The sequence below is a fragment of the Mytilus galloprovincialis genome, chromosome 7 (genome assembly GCF_965363235.1).
Source record: "Mytilus galloprovincialis chromosome 7, xbMytGall1.hap1.1, whole genome shotgun sequence".
Lineage (NCBI taxonomy): Eukaryota > Metazoa > Mollusca > Bivalvia > Mytilida > Mytilidae > Mytilus > Mytilus galloprovincialis.
Window position 1 is genome coordinate 64,265,388 of NC_134844.1, and position 6,637 is coordinate 64,272,024.

Consider the following 6,637-nt stretch of genomic DNA (forward strand, 5'->3'; position numbering starts at 1 on the left):
ATCTTGGAAGTGCCAATTGTCACTGCACTTCTGGCAGTGGTGGTTAACATTATTGTATAGTTCCATTACAATTGGTCCATACATACCGAGAAATAGTATGGACAAAATGTGTGGAATAATAATAATAAAAATAACTAGAAATGCCATTGCAAGCAAAAGTGTATGTCACCCTGGTTCCCCAATTGACAATAAACGACAGCCATTTCGAAATTTTCCATCAGTAAATCCAGATATATGCATGACAACAGATCTTTTTATCAGTTTTCATAGCATTATGTACGATTTTCAATATTCGACAATTGTGCTGTTTCCATGGCAACGGCGGCCATTTTGAAAAATCGAAAGTCAAAAGCTTCATCTATGTCTACTGTTTATCATTTTTGGAAAGATTCATGAAGTTTTGAGCATTTAAATATTTTTGTCTTGTTTCCATGGTAACGGCAGCCATTTTGGAAATTCCAAAGTGATATGCCACATCTACATTTGCCAGTCAACCGTTCTGCCAACTTTCCATACATTTTTAAAAATTTCAAAAATGTTGATATTTTTTATCGGTTTCCACGGCAACATTTGAAATCTGAGGATTCCCAAAATCATCCAAAACATGTATATAGAAAACAGTTTCAATGTATAAAAAATTTGACGATCCAATGTTCAGGAATACTCAAATTATCTAATTAAACCTAAAATCTCATTTTTTCACTCTTTTACTGTTACCATTGTAACATTAGCCATCTTGGAAGTGCCAATTCTCACTGCACTTCTGGCAATGGTGGTTAACATCATTGTATAGTTTCATTACTATTGGTCCATACAATTCCGAGAAATAGTCTGGACAAAAAGTGTGGAATAATAATAATAAAATGAAGAATAAAAAAAAGAATCGTACAATAACAATATGTCACCCGACCTCCGTCAGGGTGACATTATGACCGTATAATACAATATATTAGTTCATATAATTCGGCTGTCAGGTCATGCTATAAGTTGTAGTCGATTCCTTTAAAACTATGAATGCTTGGTCAACATCATTTGGTTTGTTAATTTGATGAGAGAGTATGGCATACGTCATATTTCAGCGATCAGCTTTACGTTTGTTGGACGTATTCTTTGCGTTTAGTTTTTAACTTGATAGATCATGTGGATCCTTGATTGATTTAGAAGAAAATATGTCGATGAGATATGTCATACTTCAGCGGTCAGTTTTAATGCAGCAGGGTGTAGACTTTTCCTTTATTAGTATACATGATAGGTCACTATAGTTATCAAAGGTACCATAATCATAATTTAATACGCAACACGCGTTTCCTCTACATAAGACTAATCAGTGGCGCTCACATCAAAATAGTTATAAAGCCAAACAAGTACAAAATTTAATTGCATTGAGAACCCAAAATTCCAAAATACGTCTAAGGTAATCTTTTCCTGGGATAAGAAAATCCTTAGTTTTTCTGAAAAATTCAAAATTTTGTAAAAGGGAAGTTTATAAAATAACTATATAATTGATATTCATGTCAACACCGGATGCTGACATCTTTGCTAATGATACACTCGGGGACGAAACGTCCGCCGGCAATGTCATCGACCCACTAGTATTAATAGTTATCAAAGGTACCAGGATTATAATTTAATACGCCAGACGCGCGTTTCGTTTTCATAGGACTCAGCAGTGGCGCTCAGATCACAAAGGTCATTAAGCCAAACATTTACGTAGTGGAAGAGCACCAAAATGCAAAATAAATTTTACCAAATACGTATCAGGTTATCTATTGCTGGGATGAGAAATTCGTTAGTTTTTCGAAAAATTCAACATCAACATCATTTTTATTTTCAAGTAAAGAGAAGCTGTCAATGTGATATTTGTCATATAATCTTGACCTGAATTTTTATTGCGAATATAATGTCATTATGTTATTTGTTTTTCACTTACTATACATAAAGATTAACATTATGTTTGATGATTATTTGCAACGACGTTTTGTCTATTTGACAAATGTCATATGACGATAACCTCACATTCGTGATTAATAGGTTATGTTATGATTTTAAAGAGATGAAGACCGTCCATCTGTTACTTATATCTAAAAGTCAACAAAGTGTATATATTATATGTTGCAAGGAAAATATATTTACTGTACACTTTGTATAGTGGCATTGACCTAATGTGTATATGTAAGTTTTTATACTGCACTCGTTCTATTTCTATGTCATATACAGTCACTGACATGATATCACTTGTCCTCGTGAATATTTAAATTAAAATTGCCGAAATTATAATAAATTATTCATACGACCTTTTCAACCTGTTCTTGTTTTCAATGTAAACAACGACTCACACTTATTTCTTTTGCAATTTTTATTAAAAAACATATTTCACTTGTTAGTATTTTTGGTCTGCAAACTATAAATCATTATGTTTTATGCTTATTGTTGATATTTTAGTTCATTCTCAAACAAATTCGTCCACCATCGATTGCGGATTTCAACAGGTAATGTACATTTGATCGTGTTGTATACTTTTCCGCCTGCATGATATGAGGCCTTTTTTTTTTTTTAAAAAGGGGGAAGTTTCCCAATATTTAAATCAAATAATAAAATTAACACATTAAACAACAATTGAAAAAGTTTTTTTTAGATTGCAGTATAAAGACAATAATAGTGCATTGACTTGACATATCAACGATGTAAGGATTCGGCCCGAAACGGTGAAAAAGCTCGGCACAGCAGGGCATTTCCCCGTTTTTAAGCCTCATCCTTATATCGTTGATACGTCAAGTCAATGCACTATTATTGTCTATATAACATGATCATGAATGAGAACACATAACTGTTTCTATTCTATACTGTTTTCAGTTTGAGCTTGAGTTTGTTGAATTAAGAAATTATTTAGAAAAATAGGGTCCTTTGTGGCCTATTTGTCAAAGTAGTTACTACTGTAATAACTAGCCAGTCCGTACTGGGGTTGTTAGTACAGAACCCGCTTATTCGGGTGCACTCGACTTGCATCTTGATTGACTGAGGTCGGTGGTTTTTCTCCGAACGCTCCAGCTTCCTCGTCCAATTAAAACTGGCTGCTACGAAATATCCAAAAAGCGGTGCATAAAAGTGGCCTTAAAACACAAAAATTCTAAATTTGAGAAAATTATGTCTTACTATTCACAGGCAAGGTTGGTTTATGAAGACCTCGGCTATCATTTTGATGTTATACTTGGACGTATAACTGGCGCATATTCAGTTGTTTATACAACTTCTGTTTTCAAAAGTTTTTGTTTGAGCGTTCCTGATCAATACGCTAAGCCTTCCAATATTTTAAGATTTTAGCCACACCCTTCTTTCTCTCATTATTACATTAAATTGTACACAATATCCTTCTATAGACTAGTTATCAATCTATAAAACAAACAGTGAAAATTGTTGAAAAAGACAAGAACTTCTTTAACGAGTCAACAAATGATTTTTGTAATTGTGACTTACTTGAACGTCTGTTTTTCTACCCTGATCACGTTCCTGCTTATAGTTAAGGTCTTTCCTTTTTCTATAAGGGTAGACCTTACTGTATTTCTTCTGCTTATTATTATTATTCTTTCCGCCAAACTTTAACGACATTTCCAAAAAAAGTACGCAACATGTTAAAATGACATTAGGTATCTAGTATCGGTTGACCAAAAGCTATCTTGTGGTGAGGACACGACCCCGTAACATTTCCTTTATAGGGGTTATCTACCCTAACATCGAAAACCTCGTTATCATTCTTACTTCGTAACAATAATAGGTAGAAAAAAAACAAAGGGTGGAATTTGTTCAGGAACAGACCCTGGTTCTTCGTTACATATGGATTGAAAAGATTCAACGACTCATTGGTAGGGTTATGCCCTTTGAAAATTAACCGATGTCGGTTGGCCACTAAAACTCAGAAACCGTAAGTTGTAGCCACCTAGGATCTTCACCAATGATCATTAATTTACGTGACTAAGAAAATTGACCTAAAGTCAAAGGACAAAGTCATGACCTAGATTTTGACCTTAGCTTGTTATCGGATTTACTCAATAACCGTAAAAGATGGCTAATAAAATATAACACATAAAAATTGTGTCTTGTCCAGATCTACATTTACTATGTAGGTTCAAAATTATTGGACAAACCGTTATGAAACTAGGGCACGAAAACTGTTTTTCGGGTCCGAAATGATGATTTTTCGCTTATAACTCAAAAGAGGTTAGAGATAGAAAAAAACTTTGAATTGCAAAAATGTTCAGCATAATAAGATCTATAAAATTAGGTCATGGTCAAAGGTCAAGGTCCCTAGCAACGACATAAAACACCTTAGCAACCATATATTTTTGAAGTTAGAAGGCTACGAATAATATAACTATGAAATTTTTAATACTGTAAATGACATTTTTGTCCCTAACAATGACATATTAGTCCTTAGCAATCACTTATTTTTTTAACTTGAAAGACTATGATAGTACATATGACATTTTTAATACTTGAAGTAATATTTTTATCCTTTGGAATGATTTTTGTCCATAACAGCCATGAACATAAAAGTCCTTAGCAACCATATATTTTTGAACTAAGAAGGCTATCAATAAAAGAAAAAAAGGAAAGACCTTTCAATTGTTCATGAACAATTGACTTTTTAATTTATCATCGATTTTCGACAGTATCTCTCTTTCCTGTTATTTCTTTATTTGTTTGGGGTATTTCGGGGGATCTTTTATTACCTAAACCTTTAATGACGCAAACATTGTGTTCTTGTTACTTTTAAAGTTTTCTTCTTTTCGCTTATTAATGAGACTGTTGATAGATCTTGTTTATTTGTTCGTTTTTCATTTTTAAATTTTCTTTCGGGTTACTTGTGTTCAAGATGACAGCAGGAAAATTTGGCAAGGAACAAAGAAAACAGGTGTTCTATGTTGGTGGTCTTTTCTTTTTTTTTTTTTTGAAATTTCACGTTGTATGTTTCTTAATCTGCTGATCAGTTTCACCCTGTTTTTGAACTTTAGATATTTAGCAAAAACTTGCGTTTGGTTTTAACATTTCTTATTAATGTTTTGATTTTTTTTTAAATAAATATGATAAATACTAACCTTTTGTAAAAGTTTGATTATTTTAACTTTCGTTCTGGGCTGGTGCAAACCATATATTTGTAACACTCCCAAACGTGGCTTTCCCCCCAAACGTGTCCGATTCCCCAAACATGTCCATTCCCCTTAAACGTGTCCATTCCCCCTAAACGTGTCCGTAATATTCAAATTTGCCCAAACGTGTCCAATTTCATAACCCCCAAACGTGTCCGATTATTGTTATTCGCCGAAAAGTGTCCACTATTTTACACCAAAATGTCTCGCGTCTTTTTGCACGAATACATGGATGTCCTAAATAACATCAATAACGTTAACGGCAATTCTATAATGGGGGACACAGTTGATGTTTGTTCAATGCCGGTTGTTAACGATTATCAGTATTGCCAATTTAATCTGTAACGTATGAATTTACTTTTCACTGAAATTGCTTATTGTCCAGTTGCAAGTATTTCATGCTTATTTAGAGGGAACATGCAACAAAATTTAGTGTAGTTGAATTAATTGTTTACCAAGTAAATTGTTTGTTACTAGACAACTCCGATGATGCCTTTTTTATAAATCCGACGGCGGGCTTTTAGCAGAATTTACTTACCTTTGTCAACAGTTCTGATAATAAATAGCTCTTCAAATTATAAACTGTTTATAGGTTTTTTAATAAATTTTAATAGGTTTCGAGCATCACCAAAGACACACAAAAAAGAGACATAATGTCCAGTGCCAAATATTTCATGCATTATTTGAACGACATCATGTTAACAATAACTGAATACTGTACATAGGTTTTATTTTCATACCGGGAATTTAAGATAAGGCCTTAATATTTTATGGTTATTCGGGATTTACCCAATTGTTAGGATTTTGATATTTAAAAAAATCAAAGCCAGTAAAGACCAATTTTTTTATGACTTCAGTAAGAAAGTACTATAATCTCCGTTATGAGAGGCCGATTAAAATCAAATTTGCGGAAATTGAAAAAAAATGTTGCCTTATAAAATACAACTGATGGCACCATAAAAGAGTGATTCATCATCGGCTACAAAGTTTTAGTTCGCATAGAAAGTGATATTGAGGTATCTGATTTAATATCTACAATAAAACTGACAATTGTTACTTACTTTCACATCCTACGTAGCCGAACCGTTTGGGACACTTTTACCACGGTTATACTGCCTAAAGTTATTTATTTCTATTTTTTCAATGAAATTGTAAAATGAGCTCCAGTATACTTTAAGGAAAGAACAATTACCAAAGACGAACTTATTTATAAAATGGACACAAATGAAAGTTCCAGTAAAAGAAGAAAAAGAGCTTGATTTGGACACGTTTGGGGATTGGATATGTTGGTCGTTTATACAAGTCCCACGCTGTGGTTCCCTTTTACATGTAGACATGTTTTCTAGTTCAGTGACGTCAAGTGGACACGTTTGGGATAATCGGACACGTTTGGGGGGGGGGACACGTTTTTGAGTGTTACATATTTATCATTAGCTATGTTATGTACCAGTTCAACCGCAAAACATATTTATCTTCATAATGCCTGTATTATC